General features: G+C 35.4%; 1 long non-coding RNA gene across 1 annotated transcript in view; it reads left to right on the forward strand.

The window, feature by feature from the left end:
* The first annotated feature begins 8,240 nt into the window (after positions 1-8,240).
* Positions 8,241-23,129, forward strand: part of LOC143906517 (uncharacterized) — a 70,733-nt gene continuing 55,844 nt past the window's right edge. The window contains exon 1 of the long non-coding RNA XR_013259550.1: positions 8,241-9,853. This is a non-coding gene — a long non-coding RNA (uncharacterized LOC143906517). The remainder of the gene's footprint in view (positions 9,854-23,129) is intronic.

The raw sequence follows: 23,129 nt of genomic DNA on the forward strand, positions 1-23,129 counted from the left end.
TTTAAACAGTCCAGTTTAAGTTTCTCCGCAAAGAAACGAGCGGCTTATCTCGAGGCCGCTTGATATGTAAGTACAATTTTTAAACATCATAAATTTCAATGAGACGCGGATTTCAATGCTGCGGAACATCGATTTTAGCAACAGTTTCAAAACTAGATTTGCAGTACTTTTAAAATAGATGACACAGATGTAATATTAACTATAGCTACATAATGTATTACATTATGTAGCTAGTTAATATTACCGGCTTATAAGTAAAAATTATACGTATGTATTTTTAATTATATATCAATACAACGACAGATAATAATATATACCATGCCTCTAAGAGTAGTATGCATAATGTTTGACAGAGAAAATGCTTCTGTATTTAAATCTGCGGCTTTTCCATACCAGAGACGATAAGAATACGAGCGGAAAATTCCAAATTTTGATCTTGCGCACGTGCGATAGATGTATAAATCGAACTTTCTACGAGAAATTCACTTGTATGTTCTTGTGAGGAACTTGCTTTCGCTCACGGCCAGCACAAAGAAAAATGAGAGCCGTCAATCGTTTACCAATGTACCGGAGGAAAAGAGGAAAATCGTTGTACCGGTATGGTTTCATTAGTCGGCGTGGATCGGTTACTTTCAAGTACAAAACAGATTATTTATCATTCTAAAGCGGTATTGAAGTTATTAAATGTGAAAAATTTTCCTCTACATTATTCTTTCAAAAATAGATACTTTTACGTATATTCAGTGATGAATATCATTTATTCACATAGCAATGTCGGAGGTAGATATTTTATGTATTAGGTACATGTTATAAGAGAATCTTTTAACTGCGTTCCGTAGGTGGTTTTAAAACAATATTTATAGAAACTCTACACAGATAATCTTCTTATGCTGCAATGTATAATTGTCGCTGGATCAATGTTTCAAAGTTATTTTTACGATGCGCGCCGAAAAATCGGAATATTCAACTTTAGTTTTTATTTATTGCTTTTCACTTCTCAGGGAGAAGACGAAATTCCGGCAAGTCAATTGGACGTGAATACAATTTCAGTCGAAAAAAAAATAGAAATAGACCGCGTTAATCGGTGTGAGAGACCGTTACGATTGACCGCGAAATTTTCATTCACGACGCGACATTTCCCGTGGCGAACGCGAAAAAACGAATGCGAAAGAGAAATAAGGGAGTTATCTCCGCGTTTGATCGTCCTCCGCGTTAAGCTCGAATCGTTCGTCAGCATTCGATACGGTCGCCGCGCTATAGTAAGGCCGACAAGGAAAAATCGAGGAATTCGAAGTGAGAAACGCGCGTTCTCTAACAATTGTCGTGCAAAGTGTTTGCAATATTGGCCGTAAAGTAATTCCACGCGAAGCTGGGAAAACGAGGGAAAGAGTCGTACAGTCGATACTAATTGTAAGCTATATAATAGCGATCAGTTTGTATCAAAGTAAAGGCACTTAAACTTACGCTGGAATAATCGAGGTATTAATTTTATTTTCTTGAATAACTAAAAATTTTCAGAGTTTTTTTAGACATCTTATCTTTCTTTATTTTTAATAATTTTAATATTAAAAAAATTAATATTTTTAAATTAAAGTAATATAGAAAATGGATTTCTTTTGAAAGAAATGGTAAAATAAGATTATTATTATTTTTTAATATTAACTTTATAAGGTATAAGAATTTTTTATTTTACTGTACATGTACATATGTAAAACTTTGATTAATAAACATTTTTTAATAACACTTTTTACGTTAAGATGTACAAAATGTATACGAAAATAAAACTATTAAATACATATACCTATACAAATATATAAAAACTATATATATACCTATATATATTAATTTTTTATATAATATATCAACATATATATAATTTAACAAGATTGAACTAATTGGAATCAAAACGTTTCTACGCGCGAGATAAGAGAGTACATTTTTGAAATGCGAAAAGATAAATAAGTTGAACTCAATTAACCGACCGTAAAATTGCTCAAAACTATACGATGAGCAGCTCATTCGTTTGGAAAACGAGGGGAAACGATGTAACTTTCGATGCTACTTTGGAAGAACGTCAAAAAGGTAAACGGAAGTACATGGGAAAAGAAAAAGAGTGCGCGCAAAGGAATACACCTGTGTATTATTTTGTGACGTCTTTATAGTACGTGCGTATTGACTCCATAAAATTTTACAATTTTATCATACGCGTGTCTCTATCACGAGATAATGTCGAGGAGATAATCATGACTTCGCATAAAATTGACGGATATTAAGTTTATATTCGTCACATACCACAGAAAAGATTCTATGTCAGATAATTTTATCGATTCACGTATATCGTTTTTAACCCTTATGTGACGAGATAACCGGTACTCGAATAATTAAGGTGTTAAACAACTTTTAACTCTTCTGTCTTCCCTGTTGGATCAATTTGCTTAAAAATAGTGCTAAAATAATATATTTATCGATTTAGGAGTTCTCACAAAGTTGCAACCCTCTAATGTGATGACTAGAACATGGCAAAATTTTGTTTGTTTTCGTAAAAAATTTTTTTTTTTATTTGCTTTTGCCAATGTGTTTAGAATGTTCTAAAACGTCAAAAAATCGCTATTTTAAAAAATGTCGGTATGTGTGTATGTATGTGTGTATGTGTGTATGTGTGTATGTATGTGCCAAATTTACCGAAATTTCTATAACTCCAGAACTGATCAACCAAATCTTAACGAATTATATATGAAATAGGGGTAGAAAAAACTGAAGAATATATAGAATTAATAAAAATTGCTAATAATCAAGGGGTTCTTTTTGCTTCGTCAAATCTTTTTACTCAAGAATTAGAAAAATAAAAAAAACGGTTTCCAGAAAATCGGTAACAAAAAACTATACACTCTATAGTATTCCCCGGAAAATTCTACCCTTATTTCATATACAATTCGTTGAGATTTGGTTAATTAGTTCTGGAGTTATATAGAAATTTCGGTAAATTTGGCACATACACACATCAGAGTTGAGAGACCTGTATGTAAGATCGCGATCTTAAGACATCACTTCCTCTATGAGGAAGCCAAGTGCAAATTTCTAATTTGCACTATTTTTTTACTTGTTGTTTAAAATTGAACAATATGCGCGAACTGCGCGAACTTGTGTATGTGTATGTGTACGTTAAAAAGTTCGTCGCAAAAGTTAGTAAAAATCAATATTACCATATTGCGCACCTATACGCACGTATCGCTCTTGTGCCATGTAGTTTTTTTTAAGCCGGGATAAACCTATTGTTTCCGACGGTACTACAAACGGAATTAATTTTTTAAACAATGAAACAATATGACTGTAATAGCGTTAATTATCACGCGAAAATTACATCCGAGAAACGAGACGGGATTATTATTAATTATTTCCACTCTCGACTCTCTGTTTTCTTGTCATAACAATTAGTAGTTTCATCTCATTATTCTCATTACATCCTCTAATTAAATATTGCGTTCGTGTAAGGGAATTTGTTCGCGTTTTCATGCACATGCATACTCTTGCCTTTGATTTTAGATAATACAAAATATCCGATTTTTATAAATTTAAAGTCTCTATATATATTCGTAATAATACATTCATAGTTAAACAAACAATAGCGTCGAGATAAAGTAAAAGTTTAACATGAATAGAGATGGAGTTTATTTTTATTAGATTTCGCGAATGAAAGGAAAAATTTACGCGATAGCGCTCTTTAGATTAGCAGGCATTTTTATTAAATTCCGTTTTACATTATTGTTCAGGATTAATAATGATCCACGTTGACGTTATGATGCATACAGCCGATAGTACGTATAAAAGACCAATTTCCTGATACGCCCGATTTTTAAATCGATTTCGCTTTATGCGCATCGAAACGTACCGGTTTCAATACCACGCGACCTATGACCTATAACGCGAGAGCGATGTCGACCTGTCCAGGACATGTACGGGGTTTCATTGAGGTTCGTTCGAAGCAAGTCACCGTAAGCCGAAATAATGGGCGCTGTGAATCAAGGAAGCACCCCGGCTTCTCCTTGCGTTTCAGGATAATCCTGTTTGTTAAACTGTAGCGATCAATTCCGCCGTGGTAGTTGCTGTCGGTTGAAACGTAAATTTGGTTATAACTACAAAAATAACATACCGCGCAATTAATCATTATCACGTCACGTTGCTTTATTTAAGCCGGCGATGTCTTGTTTCGTATAGTAATATAGCGTCTCGATAACACGTTACGATAGTATCGATGACAATATCATTTACGATATTTTGCAAATGTAAGATAAATAAGCGCGGCGTAGAACATTACCGAGTTTCTGCATCTAGATAATTCAGATTATATGACACGTGACAAGAGTTTGGATTTACGAATTAGTTATTAGTATAAGATATTTATATTAATTATGCTTAGATTAAGAATTATATGCTAATCTATCTTAACAACAGTTTCAAGATTTAATTAACGCTTACATGTTTTATGCTTAGTAGAAATCACGGATTTTCGTAATTATCATTGAGAGTGTATTTCCTCAGGGCGGGAAATTTAATTAATTTTTATGCATTTTTATTGTTTATATGACACTTATCAAAACTGAATTTACGATGAAGATCAATTTAAATACATTACGTTTAACGGAGATACAAAAGCATCAGTAGTAATTAACGACTGCGGTACGTCCAATAATTAATTAGTCAGAAATGTCAATGGTCATTGATTCATGCACTTGCTACTTCAACATATCGTGTAGCGTAGCAATATGTTTTCATCGTAAAGGTTAAATATTAAACAATGAATATGCTATTTTATTAGACTCGTTAGGTTTTGCATTTATAATTTACAACTTAGTCGATACCATATCAATAACCTAATACCGGTGTAATTAAAAATTAAATAGCACGCGTAATTAAAAGTAGTATTAGATAAAAGTTGTATTTTAAAACTGTTGCTAAGTAACACATAAATTTAATATTATAACATTCTTTCTTTTATTGTTTACAAAAGAATGTAATATTATCAAATTTATAAAATATAAATAACATTATTATGATAGCGCACATAATATAGTGTTTGAAGCGAAAGTAGATTCAGTGAGATATAGTGAGAGACAAAGAGAGACTGTATATTAGCTGCCCTCTGTTGCGTTTATCATAATACTAATTAATGCATTCGAGATAAGGTAGATAGCGGGATTTGTATCATTTTGAACGATCCGCGCGTTCAGTGTCAGCCATGTTTCAAAACAATACTTCAGCGCTAAGAGCGTGGCGCAACTGGATTTGATCACACGAGCGTGCCGATACTGCCGATCGCCGGAAAAGGCATTAGTTCCGGGCGAGAAGCGTGCGTCCACGAGCGTGCCGATCGTTGCAGAGAACTGGATTTAATTGCTTCTTCGAGGTAAGCCAAAGGTTGATATTCATATTATCAATCAGTTTGTAGAATAAACTGTATTATCTTAAACAGTAATTAAATAGTTAGTTTGACTGAGAAAAGCTTGTTCCATACTACTTATTATATTTATTTCGTTTATTGTATTTCACACAGCTTACTAAGATGTTATCGTCGTTTATGTTCCTCACGTTTGATTATGATTCAAATAAATATTCGTGCTAACTCATTGTCAGAAATATACAATCTTTCATTGCCACCGATAAAGTTTGTGTCTTTTCTTTCTTAATTGCAAATCAAAAGTTCTGGCTCATGCGTGAGCTGGTACATTAAACATATAGACAGTCTATGTTTATATTTTACGCATGCTTGAGCGTGACGTTCGCGCGCGCGCGTGTGAATATTCTCCGATAAAATTTCTAAGGCGATTTTTTAGCGGTGAAAATTTTCTTGAACGTCGCACTTTTGCGTAACTTTTAAATTTACAAAATAAAACATTTTGCTAACTAGGTATAGCGCTGCGTAAACTTCAAATTAAATTTTTATTAAAATAGACAAGCTCTTGAAAGTTACTGAAGTGTAAAGTTTGACTACGCATTTGCACTCTCGAGGCTTATTAGCTTAACAACACTTTTCGCATTTTTACAATAAGCGCACACGTATCGAACTTGGATCCTTCACTATCAGATAGCTTCTTTTACCCCTTACAAAAAAGTATTACTAGCTGGTTAGTAATAAATACTTATTTTGTGTATTAATAATACTAAATGTAAGTATTTATTAGTACTTGAATCACTGTAATCCAAGTATTGCACAGTATTTTATTACTGGTCAATAATTTATGAAAGTAGTATTTAATACAGGACGAGTATTGAATACTTAATATTAAATTTTTGATAAGAAAGCATTTAATACTAGGTGATAAATACTTGTGTAATAAATACTTGTGTTGAATTACTGATGAGTATTTCAATGTTAGTACTGAAGTACTGGACCGAGAATTCTATGTGTAATAAATCACTGGCCAGTATTTTAATGTTAATACTCAAGTACTGAACGGAATATTCCATATGAAATTAATCATTGACCAGTACTACAATTTGTATAGAAACATTATAATGAGTAATTCCTGATAATATTAAGGAAAAGAGATAAAAGTAATGCACAAATACATTTTATATGAAGATCTGTACTAATTCGTCGTGATAAAAGTGTACAAGTTTTGAAATAATATTGCGGATATCATTCTTATATCCAATTCAAAATTTTATTACTCTTTTTAAACTGAATTTGTTTCTTAAGACGCTTTTTGAAAAATTATATATTTGCGCTGGTTATGACACATGTAGACTATATATAACACTTACATCAAATTAAGAAGTAGTTTTCCACGTAAGGCAGTTGGCTCACGATCCCGAGGTCCCGAGTTCGAATCCCACCAAGGTAAGTGTGTTTTTCAAATACGAGAAAATATTTATAATCATAGACTGCATCTTAAGAAACAAATTTAGTTATAAAATAGTAATAAAATTTTGAAAAAAAATTTTTTTTTTTATGCCGGGTGAATATCGGAAATCGAAATATTGGTGAGTAATTCAATACTAAGCACCAGTAGTTCTGTGTAGTATTAATCACTACCTATAATATTTATCACTACCAGTATTTTCCCAGTATTTCCCAAATAAATATTGACAGTATTAAATTACTGAGATTTTAAGTATTTAGTCAGTAATACTTCTCTGTAAGGGTACTGCGGTTTTGCATTTCCATATTCTACTTTTGATTTACAACGTAAACAGGTTTTTCTGCCTTTCGTTTTTTAGCGCAGCGACAATGCGCCTACAGATATCAGTGCGTATAGCTGGACTTACGACATATGTATTTAATTGCAAATCGATGAACTAGAAAAAAGATCGAGAGAGAGAGAGAGAGAGAGAGAGAGAGAGAGAGAGAGAGAGAGAGAGAGAGAGAGAGAGAGAGAGAGAGAGAGACAGAATAAGAAGATAATATCATAGAAGTAGAAGCATTGTGCAATTATCCTTTTAAATGAAATGCCTTATGACCCGAGCACCTTTTATTTTTTGTTTTAATAAATTTCTGTCTCCTTGGATTGGACAATTGTCTCACGAGTCGCATTCGCTTTAAGAATGTTAGAGCACGACTATATATGCGACGGAATAACAAAATTATGTTATTTGACGATATTAAATTATATGTTGACGAAATAACGTGCGTAAACGTATGTACGTCAATTCTTTTTCTACACTGACAACGAGGAGTCGCCATTGGCTTCCGCTATTAAATGAATGGCAGATTAAATTTTTGAAAATGGATTTCTCCCGCTTCTCTCCCAATTCTTCTATTTTTTTCTCCTACCGCGATGGAGATAAATCGGACATCACCATCATATTACAATCATATTACAATTATATGAGTTATTATATTCGACTCATTTATTTTGCATTTTTAGAACACGATATTTCTATAGGTATATTTAAAGATAACAATTTATATAAAATGTTATTTATTTTTTATTTAGACGGATACATTTGGTATAAAAAAAATGAATGTATTTAATTAAAATTGTATTAATTAAATTAAGTTTGCTAATATAAAGTACATTGGTGATCTCAATACATTCTTGACACTAGAATTACAAAGCAAAGTGAGTAATTCGTAATTTTTTGAAAAACTACTTATAACGATGTATTTTCTGAAATTTTCAATGGTTTTTATTGCAATTTTAAAGTTATATATATTAATATAGAACTACCAATAATTAATCTAGTAGAAATTAATTATTGGCAGTTCTATATTAATTTTATTTCTGTAAGATGAAGTAAAAGTCTAAAGAGAACGCTGCGATGTATTTTTCTTTCTTTATACATGTCAGTCGAGGTTTCGTGAAATCTTATTTGTCGCAATTTATTAAACTGTCTCATATCAAACCAGGGTAAAAACAAGGCTATGCCCGACAGATATAAATGAAGAAACGTGCGAAAGTTCACTTATAATCAAACATCGAGTGATGAGCTCCCGCCGACGGCAATCCTATATCATAGCAAAACCGGCGATTTATCATCGCCGAGATGTTCATTGACAATAATTCCGTCAATGGGAATGTCCGGAGGTGCCGCGTACAGAACACGATCTATCCCGCCGTCGATAAGACCCCTTGATAGTGGCGGCCGGTGGCAGTCCGACGTCGGCCGTCGCTGCGAACGGATATGTTGTCGTCGGCGCCATTTCGTTCATCGCTTTTCGTTCGCCACGACGATAAAACGATCGAGTCGGGCAGGAACGCGCAAATTTTCACCGCGGATGTAAATTTTCGGGATTATCGTCTGGCAACGTTTCGCCTGACGCGGTTCCTCGACGATGATGACAACGCGCGATCTTCGACGTTATTAGATCCTTGAGTTTCAAAGAGACGATTCCCGAAACAGAAGACAGTGATTTTCGGTTTAACGTGCCGCAACCACGTGTGATTTGACAGCCGCCGAGCGAACGCTTCTCTTCGCAAATATATAATTAACTCGCGAATCATTGATATCTTTTGCGTGATCGAGAAGATCCGCGATCGAGATCGAGAGCGCGCGACGCGACGCGCCATTGAACGAGACCGAAAGTTTTTCACCGAAAGTTTTTCGAGGAAAAAGCATTATTGGCAATCGCATTCGCGCGCTTATACGACCGTGATTCGCGTCCGCCGCATTGTCCCCGATCTTATTATTCCACGTTCTTTATTCTTCTCGCGACGCGTCCGCTTATTATCGCAACTCCGCGAGCGATAAACCGAGGGCTTACGACTGACCTGTGTACTGCACTGGATGCGCGCAATAAACGCGTCGTTTATCTCGAGCGCATTAACGCAGTTCGCGTAGTGCGCTACTCGCCGCTCGCGTCGACGGTGCAGGACAGAGGCTGGCGCGCGGAAGAAGACGGTGATCGATATACGGTCGATCTTCGCGACCGCGGCCGTCGGATCGAATAACCGGCGCTGCGTGGACGGCTCGATCGAGCGTTCGCGTTGGATTTCCACGAAGGCACACACCGTTCGGACGCTGTAATCGGAGCTGAAAGCCACACCAATTCCGAAAGGGGCAGAGTTACACAGAGCGGAGAAACAACATCGGTATCGCGACCGTCGATTTGTTCGACAACAACGACCGTTCGCGACATCGCGTGGACGCCGATCGCGGTTTCTCGAGATCTACGATCTTCATCGACGATCGGCGCTCTCAAAAATTCCGAAGGCGATACAGGTGTAAAAAATGATAATTGAACATTATAAACGCAGCGATCGTCTCGCGAGGAACTCGATTTGACGACGTTATTGGCGAAACTTCCCGGCAATTATTATTAGCCGTCGAGAGATCCGCGACGGGATGCACCCCTGGGCCGGAAGAAGGTGCGCTAATTAACTGCGACGTCGGTCTAGTGTCATCTCGCCGAATGGTAAGTTCGAATTTCGTTTGGGGTCGGTTTCGTTAGAGTGCATGCGCTTTCGAGTAATATGCGGCTGCATCTGAAAGGGAAACGCTGTAACGGGAAATTACTTTCTCAAGAGCGCGACGGAATGAAAGGGTTGGCCCAGTTGCTTCAGAAGGGCCGAGCCATGTCTTCGTCGGGGGGCAATATAATGTCCTGGGATTTTTAAGTGTTTTCGTGGAAAGAATTCTGATTATGAATTGTGAGACGTTCCTTTTATGACTTGAAATCGCGGCGTTGTAATATCGTCTGAAATTCCATATATCTTTTGCCTTTTGCAGTAAACGCTTATTGCAAACATTTAGACAACACTGTCTGTAAATTGTAACAAGAAAATTTCATTTATTACGAAATTTTTGCTTGAATTATTCAGCTATTTTTAATAGTAGCGATGAAAAGATTTATGATAAGTAAGGGCTCCGAATAAAGACTAATAAGCATACTTACTTCCGTATTAAATCGGAGAAAAACTTTTACTTGCTTCTTAATATACATTTGTCCTTCATTGTATCTCAATTTTATTGAACGTGAATATTTTATTTATTTGTTAAAAGCAAAAGGAAGAAATAATTCCTCTCTTCGAAAAGGTTGTTGCAAAATAGATATATTCGAACTTAGTAAACGCAAAACAGCAAGTAATTATTAAGAATAAGCCGCTCGGGAAGTGATTGTTGGACGTTTATAAAGTCTCTCCCTGAGTTGATTGGCCTCTTTATTGACAACATAATCGAATGAATTACGCGACATTGGCGGAGTGTATCGTTTGCGGCAATACGTCGAATTGATTTCCGGAACTTGAGCGGCGTAACCTAACTCACTAGCCTGACTAATTAAATTACTCATTGAGAAAGCAAATCGAATTACGAAAAGATCTAATGAGTAAAGAATAATTAAGCTTCAAGAAGTCGTAGTCGAAGTACCTTCTTTTGAAGTTTCGTTAACAAAAAGTTAAGGCTATTTAAAATCGTTGAGAAAACGCGGAGTAGCAATCACACATTTGGAGACATCTGACACACATAATTGAGTAATATTATATATACAGAAAACCGGTCGTCATGTAGGTATCATTTAATAAAAATAAAGTTGCAAATCACTATCGAAACACCTTATATTAATCGCGCTGTATCGTTAATTGCTACTTTAAAAGTGAATTTTACGCACCAATATTAATTCTACTTCTTATTTGCTTTTCACGAGGAGGAAAGTCGGGGCGTGATTAGGTCAATTTTGCGCATAATGATTTTATCGACGTTATCTTTTGCCCCTGAATCGCCGCTTGGGGTCGACGACAACTCCGATGGTCCCTCTCGCGATTCATCGCAACGAAATTACTGTCGTCTATTGGTATTTGAGGTCGATCATCTTTTTGCTAATATCAATCGGTTTAGAGAAAGCGTTATTGTGAAGCGGCTGAAAGCACAATCGACCCCGGAATTTTTTGTTCCTCCTTTTCGCGTCTAATTCTTTTAACAGTGGATTATTTGTTTTTTGTCGTGTCTGATTTTCGAATTTAGAGCATCGGTGAAATCACGATCTATTTATAGAGATGCAACCGAGCACGCACAAATTCTAAATCGTAAAATTATACCACGTTGATTACCAATGAATATGAGAATGATGAAAAATATAAATTTCTTTACAACGTGGATATATTATATTTGGCATAGAAGGAAATTTTTCGCATTAACGAAGCTAATATTTTTCTTATATATTTGATTCAACACACTAAAACTGAAAAAGGTTTCTATTTGGCTCAACATGTAAAAGCTGGAAAAGGATTCTGTAATATATTTGTATAATTTCGCCGTGCGTTTTCTCGACCGTCTTCCGTCAAAGAGAACGAAAAAGGAAAGGAAAGTCGTCAGCGCTACACCTACGCAGCTTCGAGTCAACTGGCGCACACGTCTTTTAGCGCGGGGCACACGTTATTATCTCGTATTTTTCGGGACGCCCCTTTTTGCGCCCGCTAATAAATACGTTAACTTACGGGATGGCAAATGGAAATAGTTAACGTGCGTCGCAGTATCCCTGACCTAAAGTAACATTATTTGCGGTCAGCCGAATTTAACTCAGGGCGCGGAGAGAAATGTGTGCTTTCATCTTTTTTTGCGTTGTCCGTGCTTCTCTTACAATTTACTTTCTAAATAGCAGGAACATATTTGATTCAGATCAAAGGCGTTGCCAGCCTATATCGGCCCTCATTCTTCGACAGATCGAGCGCCGAGCGAGAGTTCGTTCGACGAAACTTGATTTTTGGACGCGCGTACATACAATGCCGCTTAATTTAATGATCGGGATCTGAAAGTGCAACGGATGCTGTCTGCATCTCCGTTTCGCATGCCATTGTCGTCGAGAAACAATAGACGATATTTCTGCGAGCGCGCGAGCGGCGCGAGTTGGCCCTCTTTCGTTCTCTCTTACCCGTCTCTGTGTCCTGTATTTTCCTCTCTCCGGGGATGGCTTGCGCGATATCTAAGTCTAAGAGATCGCTCGTCTGGAAACCACCCTTCTCCGAGCCCACTCGTCCGCGACAACGCAAGATTTAATGAACGGATAACTCACGTGAGAAGTATCTCATTGAACGCCATCAGTGGGCGGCTCTTGGCAGACAATTTTTAAAGACCGTTTTAGGTAGAGCATATATTTAAAGTCAACGACGGCGGTTAGTTGTTAAGTTGAAAAATCGTATTTTATTTGAACGTAAAAAAGAAATAATCTGATTTTATGAAAAACGTTACTGCAATACTATAGAAAATGTTTTGCTGTCGAATCACTTAATATATCTATGTCCGAAGTAACGCGAAGTAACGAGAAATCGATGGTTGGAAAAGTACGCGTGCATTGCTTAAAGTTGCAGTTTAAACTATAGTAAATGCAAAATTATGCGAGACGTGCGAACGTGTATGAAATATGACTTTTCGATATTGTTTATTGCTGTACAGTTTCAATTAAGTGTCTTGCTTTCAACTCCCTTTATTATCCGGCGTTATATTTCTCGATTCATATAATATATATTTGAATAATCGAGAAGAGAATATTCTCGATGCATACAGTAGAATTGCAGGCTGTTATCTGTTATTAAGTTCGCGTTTAGGAAAAAGCGACGGAAGGAGGCTCGCTGGGATTGGAATAAAGCGGCGACAAAGCGTCGTTAATAAAAAGACCCGTTCTTACTGCTACTAGACCTTACAAAGACCGGTGATATCATTAAATCGATCGCTGAATAATGCCATTGGTTTCCTTTTCCACTTCGTGCCCTTATACTAAATAGAGAGACGGGTCTTTTTTGTGCGCGGTGAAAAAAGTAAAAGTGGATCCTCGGAAGAGGATGCAATTCACACGTTTTCTTTTTGTATTTTAACTAGCGCTTTCCAGTACATTCTCAGCACAATAAGTCGCGCTCGTTTTATCAAAAAAAGATATCTCCCTCGAAACTCGCATGTAAAACACGAGAGATGTTAACTTGATGCATTAATTAATTCTAATATTTCTGACATCTATATATTCACCATTTTTAAATCTATTTGTAAACCCGAAGCTTAATTTTATTTCCATATAAGCGCACAAATCATCTCCACGATATCTCACTGATCTAATTAATCTCTTTCAATAATATATTACTTAAAGCATTAGAAGCGAGTTTTAAAGGTGATGCGTTAGAAGTAAAATATTCAAATAGGAACGAAGGAGAAAAAATTAACTTTTTCACTGATTCATAAATCGGAATAGTTTCTTGTCAATATAATTAATTTGCTACAAGTTGCAAATATAAATTACATTTTTGACAAAAGGTGCACTTGTAGATTGTTATTAAATTTATAATTTTATTTACAATTTATTAATTTTAGAAATAAAAACGCAAATAAAACCACTTTTGATTATAATTACCCGATTGTTCCTTTAACAATTCCCAAATACTTATCTGAAATCAATATAATTTCCATTTTTAATAATCAATTGTTTATGTCACTATGCAAATTCTAAAGTAATAAAAAATAGCCTGCCTTTTTCAAGGATATGATTCGTGCAATAATAACAATATTAGATTAGTCAATCGCAATTTTCGACACGCAATTTGCGCAATCTTTTAGCGCTATTAATGCATCGTGAGGTTAATGTTGCTATACGTTTTCTCTCTCTGCCAATATAACATACTGTATGCGGATTGCAACATTGCGATAAAAATAAAGTGCACGAAAATAAAGCCAAGTTAAGCAGGTAAACGTGCTCACAATAGATTATTCGCGGTCGATGCATTTCGTCCGTTTCGCGAAAAGAATCACGCATGAGGGTTTTACTCGATAAATCACGCATGTTTGCGACAGTACAGCGAGCCCGAAGGTTTTATTGCGTGCGAATATCCAAGACTATGCGGAGGTTGTCATGAATGACGGATGTAGCGTGTCGATGATTTTTATCGCGGCACGTGCGACGTTGATAATTTACATGCGTGTAGAAAAACGATACCGGTGATATGACGGTGATGCGTAATGCACGATGTAAGGTAAAGGTACCAAAGGTACTCGGACACTTAAGCATAGGAAATGTACCAATACCTGGACACGTATTTGTTAAATTAACATTAAAAAATATATAAATTTATAAAAATAAACGTTTGGATATTATATAACTGTTTCAAACTACAAGAAAAAATACTTTTATCTTTGATTTTAATTCGCGTTATTCTCATAAACTATCTTTATTGCTTATCCTCGCAGGGTTTGCAAGGCTGTTTTTTTTTTTTTTTTTTTAAGGAACGTTACCCAAACCTTCACACTACTACTCTTCTCCTCTCACTTTAACCCTTTGGACCAACAGCTTAACGTCTCTTGCACGGAGGAGCGCAGCTGCCGGAAAAACATCCCATGTTTACATGGCTCTAGTGGACTCGAACCTGGTTCCTCATCAGATTACGAGTCTGGCGCTCTACCACTAGACCATAGTGCCGCCCTTAATTCGCGTTATACTTATAAATAATAAAGGTGTCCGGAGATAGGTACATGTCCGGGTATTGGTACCTTTATCTATATGCATCGAACGTTTGATATTTCGTGCAACTTTTATTGAAATTTAGACGCGTGAAGCTGTCGATCATAAGTCATATAGCGCGCGTGTGTGTGTGTGGTATCTTATTCTTTATTTAATTCTAAGTAAAAGCCTTCTCTGGAATAGAATTTTAAATTTGGTTTTAAATTGGTTTTCATATGGTTGCTTAAAATCGCGCACACGCTAAAATGTTATGTAAAGTGAAACTGATGGTTGGTTGAATTTTTATTGAAATTGACATTATTGGTAAAAATAGATAGAATGCGGGATATAATACAGGAATGTAATACAGCCCGCGATATTATAATAGTGCTTAAAACTGCATTCGCGAGTTTTATTAAACGCGTTAATTGACTACGTTGCTGTATATATTTTGGTCGTGTTATAATTATCGGAAAGAGAGACGTGCGCAACAGAAAATAAGATGGAATTTATAACGAGGCAGCCCATATTACTCGCAAGCTCTACAAAGTCCCGTGACTTTTAATCATCTGATGCAGTCGTTTCTTCTCTGGGAAAAATGAACGTGAGTGTAATTACTCGTAGCAACGTACGTAGCAGCAAGCCGAATTACAGACACGGTTTCCTTTAACCCGACTCTCATTTATCGTTCCTTCGAGCGTGTCTTTCAAATTTAAGGTGAAAGCTGAAACGATTCCATTAGACAGGTTTTCGAAATGCGTTTTTTCAGAGGAATAATTGTGGATTTATTTCACAACCTTTTTTTCTTGAATATACATACAATAGCGAATAAATGGCAGACGAGATGTGCGCTAAAGTGACCGTTTCTAACAAATTTTTGTTAATGAGAAAATAAATTTCGTTAATTTCTGAAATATTGCAGCAGAAGGACAAATGCGATGTCGCAAATGAGCAGAAAATTAGCGAAAAATAATGAGCCACTGTCGTGAATGCGTCACGCGTCTCGCGACGAATTTTTCCATCGGTGCGAGAATTCGTATCGATTAGGGAAAATAAACGTTACGTAAGCGAAAGGTGCCATAATTTGGCCGAATTCAATGGACACGTCGGCCAATTCACTAGATAACTAGCGTGGTCCAATCAAGTGGAACGCCCTGATATACGGCGGCGGGTGCGTTTTTTTGTATAGAGAGAGCCCCAGGACTATTGATTTACTTGGTCAGTCGTGTTAAAAGATAAGCCCGCGTATGTATCGCTTTTACTACACAATTTTTAAATAGACGCCGCAAAAATAGATTCCAACTAACGAGCGCTTAGTATTTAGCTTGTCGTAATGTAATTAAGATCGCATCGGGAATAATGCGGTCCCATCGTTTTAATCAGCCTAATCTCGTTAAGAGAAAGTTCATTTAATTTCAAGTACGAGATCCTAGAAAATACTGCACAATTAAAAGTGGAAAAGAGCGGAAATTGAGTAAGAATCAATTATACTTGGAGAAAAATCAACCAGTCGCTTATTTTTATTAATATATAGCTTATTTCCATTATAATATAAATATTTTATCGTAAACACATTCTTTTCTGTATGTATAGCTAACATTCCCCCAAGACAATATAAAATATTCACGTTTTCATATTGTTATTCTAATGTGAAACACAGACTTATATTTGCGAACGACAAATAACGCTTTTTTTATTATAATTAGAATTAACATAATTAAAATTTTTACCTTTGTTTATAAATTGATGTGAAAAGTGCATTAAAATATTAATATTTTGAAAATCTTCTCGCTTCTTTTGAGAGAGAAAGAGAGAGGAGAGAGAGAGAGAGAGAGAAAAAGATCAAAAACACGTGTCTACTGCAGAGCTATGTTCTCTGCATCAAAGTAATGATATGCAAGTATCAGTACCGCATAATTGGACGTTCTCTTTGCCAAGGAAATTTCATAAAATTAAGCGTTGTTCCGTTGTTGCGTGCATAGCCGAAAATAACCATAAATAAACCTTTCGCGAAAGCTCCAAGTTAATTAAATTTGAGGATAGCTTGCATTAATTATCGGTGTGGAAAGAAGCTTTTGAGACACACGTCGGGCTGGCCCGTGCTACTGGGAGCTAAAATTCTATAACCTTATATAGCGTGATACGGGAAATTTATAAAGTTGAGCCGCCGCGTCGCGGTAAGTTGTTGTTAATTAACTGCACAATATCATATTTCTTGTACCGGAGTTTATTAAATTGTGCAAACGAATACAAAAGTAATATTACGTCGGTTGTTGAAAATATGATTGCTATACTCGAGCTCAATTATGACTAAAATGAGACTTGCTCAACTTTATTTTCCGCAACAACTATAATAGCAGGGAAGTACGTATCTCTTTTCATCACAGCATAATTTAATTGAACAACACGTGAATATATACGCGCATTGTGCATTATTGTGCCGTTATAATAGAAAGACATTGTTTGTTTCTCGTGGGTTTTGTAATTTATGCGAAAGTTACGAAATAAGTTTTTTCATTAAATCGCACAGTCACTTCTTTAAAACCTATATACAAGAATTTGTACTGCATCCTTATTCGAACAATTACTACAATTATAAAAGTTGTCTCTCCGCTAGAGATCTGGAAAGAAAGCTATTTTTATTTCTCTTCTAACGTTGTGGCGTTGTGCGGCTTATTTGTTCTCGTTACAAAATTACGTTGTAACATACGGAATGCGCGGCCTTAACAGTGGTAACGAACAAAGTAACAGTCACTCGGTCTAATTGTAAATTTTGAGGTCACATCTGGTTAGCTTCTTTCACCGTTTAAGTTCGTTTCTGTTCTTCCTGGGCGCGCGCGTCCCAGTCTGCGTATACACTATTGTCTTCTTCTCGCGGGTGTTGCACAAGTACGCGAAGCGAGAGAGCCGTCCTACAGTTACTTTTATTTTCTCTTCAACTTCTCTTTCCCGTCGGTTTAGCTCAGCGTTCAAACAAGTGCCGCGGATTACGTGTACATCCATTTTCACATGAGCACGGGAACTCCAAGAGAACCACATACCGCGCTAATCTTTAAACCTCTAAACAGCCGAATGTACGCCGATTCTATTTTATCTCGTGAACTTACGCCGGATAATAAGTCGCAAATGAGGCTTACCATCTTTATAATAGTATGTTGGAATATCCCCCCAAAAATTAAGAGACTATCTATAAAAATACATTTTTCCGTGAATGGCATATATCTTCTTAAGAGCCTGATCAATGATTTATACCTATGATTATATGATTTATATAACATATTCTATTCTATATATTGATTCTATAACAAAATTTAGGTTCGGTTTTAGAAAAAAACCCAATTTTTTTTTTCAACGTTTTTCTGTAAAACGTTTTTAAATTAAATTCTTTTATAATGGAATAACCTTTATAGATTCGCGAACGAAACTTAAACTAAACTAAAATGAAATAAATATATTCTGTACTTATATTTTATGTTTTAGATGAATAAATTTAAAAGAAATATTGCACGAAATTATTCTTGAAGATTTAAATTGATCTCATAAGAAAGTATTATTTGTCTGTCTGTGACAGTATTTTATTTATCCATACGTCGTAAAAAGAGAAATCTCTATATATATATATATTTATATAAACTTGTCGGAGAAGCATCTCTACGCGAGTAATCGATTTTCTTTCATCGCCGGACAAGATCGGGAATCGCTCTCGTACGACGAGAGTTGCACAGGCACCGATGACGAACTTAATTGGATTTAATCTCGATTTAAGCATCTGCCTCGAGCAGAGTACGCCAACGTTCAATCCAACAATAGAATCGCTTTTGGCCCCGTGGTATGCGTATACACATGCCAGTCATTTTCAGGCGGAGACGACATCCCGCGAAAAGAATCTGCCCTGAACCATTTCAGAGGACAATCCGTATATACCGACAAGCCGTTTGAAATAGTACTTTGCAATTTTTGGAATATAAAGAAAGTTATAACACTAAATAATTCTGTTGTGAAACTGCTGTGCACTGTTTTCTTAAGAATAAAAAAGTAACATGTAGTGCTAACGTTTCACATTGACAATAAAAGATTTTTTTTTATAAACACATGCAAATTTCAATAATTTAATTGTCTTAATAGGCGATTAGAGATATAGAAAATAGACACTTCATGACGATTAAAAATAAAGACAGAGGAACGTTGGAAATTATATTAGCTAAATAAAATAGCAGAGAATTTTGTTTAGAACGGAAATTCTGTACATTTTATATAAGCACAAAAACATAAATTGTATATTATTATATTAATAACCATATTAATAGCAAGGTAAATATTATAATAACCGAATTGTTCAGATCTTGACAAATTAATTATCTCTTTCTTGTCATTAAATTTAATTGATTGAGTTACGTACAAGCCAAAATACTGGCATATATATCTACGTTTAATAGTTTGGTCGCGGGAGTCAATGGTCCATTAAATTATAAAGCCAATATCGAAGAGATATTGTGTCGTATCTGCCATGAATAATTCAATTCTTATTTGTCATAAGACTCAATTTAACTTGGAACAACGCGTTTGAAGTTTATTCACGATATCCCATCGAACTCTTCCGTGCGCGGTGCGAGCGATATTCGAACGAATCCGCGGCGGCTAAATGATTTGGCCGTGGTTGAATTTAATTCCTCGGAGAGATCGTTAAGAACGACGGCGTGAGCGTTTAAACTCGCTCCTATATAACGTTTTCTTAATTTTGCGACCGCGCGCGGCTACGCTCGACCGGTCTTGAAGTCTGAAATTTTTGCCTCTCGAAAAGATGAAATTCTTATACGGAGAGATAAGTTCTTGCAAATTGCCGGGAACAAAAGTTTAAAGGTCTCGATTTGTCTTCCAGCGTGCGAGAACATTTCCCGTCCGTGTTAAATTAGTTCGTGAAACATTAATTGAGTATGCCGTTGGCATTCGTGCGCGCGTTTACTACATAGGGGCCGCGCATTTTAATGTGAAATGCCCCTATCCGCGACTTCGTGAACTCAGCATTTTAATCTTAGATAGCCGATTAATCTTAATTCCTCAGTCACTTGTCCAATATGTTTTTTAAATAAGTTTTGATTACTTTTTAACTGTCTCTTAATCTTCAGAGTTTTAGCTGGCTTTCTATTATCTTATTTAATTCCTTGAAGGATATCGCGCGTGTTATGATTCCGATTCAATAAATTAAATAATCCAATTTTATTATCATATAAGAAATTGAGTCACGCTATATCATACCCGACGTGCATGTTTACGTAAGAAGTCGCGATTACCGAAATAATAAATTTGTAATGATACAAATAAAATGAAAATTGAAAAAATACCGAGAGAACATCTGTGTCCCGTGATTGCGATCGGCAGTGGATTCGACCTCTCACGAGAGAGCTTACTTACCTGAATTTCGAATCGCGTGTTACCACGGCATGAGTATCGCGGTAGAACAAAGCGAGAGCTGCCAAGATAGGCTGAACGTGATTCACGAAGACTGAAACATATCGCGGTATTTGCTGCAGTCTACTCGAGCGTGCGGAAATGGTTGCAAAGCAAGAATTTCCGTATAGATATACGGAGATGCGGCGCGGTATCCGAGCATGAAAGGCACTTTGCTTCAGGAGCTTTGGCAAAAATCCTGCGTTTCAAGAATCCTTGAAACGTTCATTTTTCAACGAGATTTTGATGTTATAAGATCACGGTAAACGAAATAATTTACGATATATCAAATAATGCAGCAGTTCCACTAGATTTAACAAATAATTTTGCTTGTTAAATCAAGTATATTTTTGTAAATGTTTTTATGATCTTCTCAACCAAACGAAACAATATGATCAATTAATCAAAGTAAAATTAGTAACGCGCTAACTAAAAATAATTAAACTGAAATATATAGTTATTAATTTAAAAGATAAAAAGTTGAAGCGACAGATGTTGTGTTGCTTCCTCATAGAGAAAGCTTTGTAATGGTGAAAAAATTTTTTTTAGAGATTTTGATAGAAATAGGTTTAGAATGTTATAAAATGTCGAAAAATCATATTAGTAAAAAATGTCCGGAAGTATGTATGTATGTGTGTGTGTGTGTGTGTGTGTACGGATTTTTGTACACGCATCTACTTCTACAATTTTTTAGATACCAGTTTGAATTTTTGCACACAAATAGAGTATCCTAGAAAGTATGTCCTCCTCAAATTTTATTGAAATCGGTCTACCGGTATAGATTTTATGCAGATTTTCCTTTTTTTGAAAAATGTGTTTTACGCTGCTGTTTTCTCAATATTTGAGATAGCGATTAATTTTAATTTTATTATATTTTCCAGTTTTTTCTACCCCTATTTCATATATAATTCATTAAAATTTGATTGATCAGATCTCGTATTACACACATTTGAAATTTCGAAGAATTCGTACATACATAGAAGCTTTATAAAACTTGATCTGATCAACCAAATTTTAACCAATTATATATGAAATAGGGGTAGAAAAGACTGGAAAATATAATAGAATTAAAAATAAATCGCTATCTCAAATATTTATAATATCGGGCTGATTTTTTTATCGATAAAGTATTGTTTTAGTTTTTAAATGGACAAGTATTTTTAGTATTTTTTAGTGAATGTATATAATTATTTACGCAGTCCCCAAAAGAGTTAAGTGTGAAATCAGAACCTTTGCTAACAAAGCTTCCTCTATGAGGAAGCCAAAACAAATAAATACCGATAATTATACCTCGAATAAATAAAAACTTGCACACTTAGGAACTATGAGGAAGCAATGTGCAAGTTTCTACTTGCACAATTAAAAACTACGAGAAAACAATGTGCAAGTTTCTACTTGTTTCAAAAATCGGCAGTTCTCGCCGGAGTTCTGCAAAATTTCATAAGTCCCAAAAAGTATTTTTTTTTTTTTTTTTTTTAAATTGGCAGTTTTCGCCGGAGTTCTGCAAAATTTCATAAGTCCCAAAAAGTATATATATATATTTTTTTTTTTTCAAAAATTGGCAGTTCTTGCCGGAGTTCTGTAAAATTTCATAAGTCCCAAAAAGTATTTTTTTTTTTTCAAAAATCGGCAGTTTTCGCCGGAGTTCTGCATAATTTCATAAGTCCCAAAAAGTATTTTTTTTTTTCAAAAATCGGCAGTTTTTGCCGGAGTTCTGCAAAATTTCATAAGTCCCAAAAAGTTTTTTTTTTTTTTTTTTCAAAAATCGGCAGTTTTTGCCGGAGTTCTGCAAAATTTCATAAGTCCCAAAAAGTATTTTTTTTTTTTTTTAATCGGCAGTTTTCGCCGGAGTTCTGCAAAATTTTTTCTTCTTTTATTATATAGATACCTACTGCTGATGGATACACTTTAGAGTGGGCGATATATTACATAAAGATATATATATAGCGCGCTAATTGTGCAATGTCATCAATTTGTAGTCTACATATATTATGAACTCTGTTATTAGCTATATAGTCGCTAACTTTTCATTCATCTTGTATACGCAGGCTATACTAAGGCTATTTACGCGTACTATGTATCGGCGGTACAACTGTTCACAAATAGGGGAGACCGGGGCTCGTTGGCACAGTTTTTACAATTTCGGCATTTGAGTTTTTAAACAACTAATTATCATGATTAAACAGTACTAATATTATATGATAGAGAGAATCTTTCTCTACGTTTTCATGCCAGGAACGCTCCTGTATACTGTGTAGTTTCTTCGTAATAAGTGAAATACGAACATGCTGTATTGTAGCCAACTTGCCCCGATAGTAGGGTAAGTTGGCTATGCGACAAAACGTAATAGAAACACAAAACGCGGATAACAGATATGTATACTCCTTGATAAAGATTGTATCTTTTAAAGTTATATTGTAATGATCGAATAGCAAAATGCTGTTGCAGGAAAACAATTCTAACTATTTTAGATGTAGCTTTCTTCAACATAAAAATATAAATATAAATATATATCTAGCTTCTATCAGCATTGTAGGTAGCAAATCACATACTCACACAGGTCTCGCACGCGGCAACAACAAGTCAAGTTAAGCGTGTTTTGATATGAGACACCGACATACCCCATCCCTACATATGTTTGATTTTATTTTATTACAATAATATATACTGTTGTTCCTCAAAATAACATGTCGTATAGTAACAGAAACTTTTCTTTTAACTAATAATTCGTCGCTTTGATTTACTTCTCAGAAGAACATTAATACGATATTTTGAAACGCTCAAAAATTTACTTGCCATCTTTTGAATCAGAGTATTCTCTTTTTCT

Source organism: Temnothorax americanus, unplaced genomic scaffold (genome assembly GCF_048541705.1).
Source record: "Temnothorax americanus isolate GAGA-0224 unplaced genomic scaffold, ASM4854170v1 Scaffold72, whole genome shotgun sequence".
Lineage (NCBI taxonomy): Eukaryota > Metazoa > Arthropoda > Insecta > Hymenoptera > Formicidae > Temnothorax > Temnothorax americanus.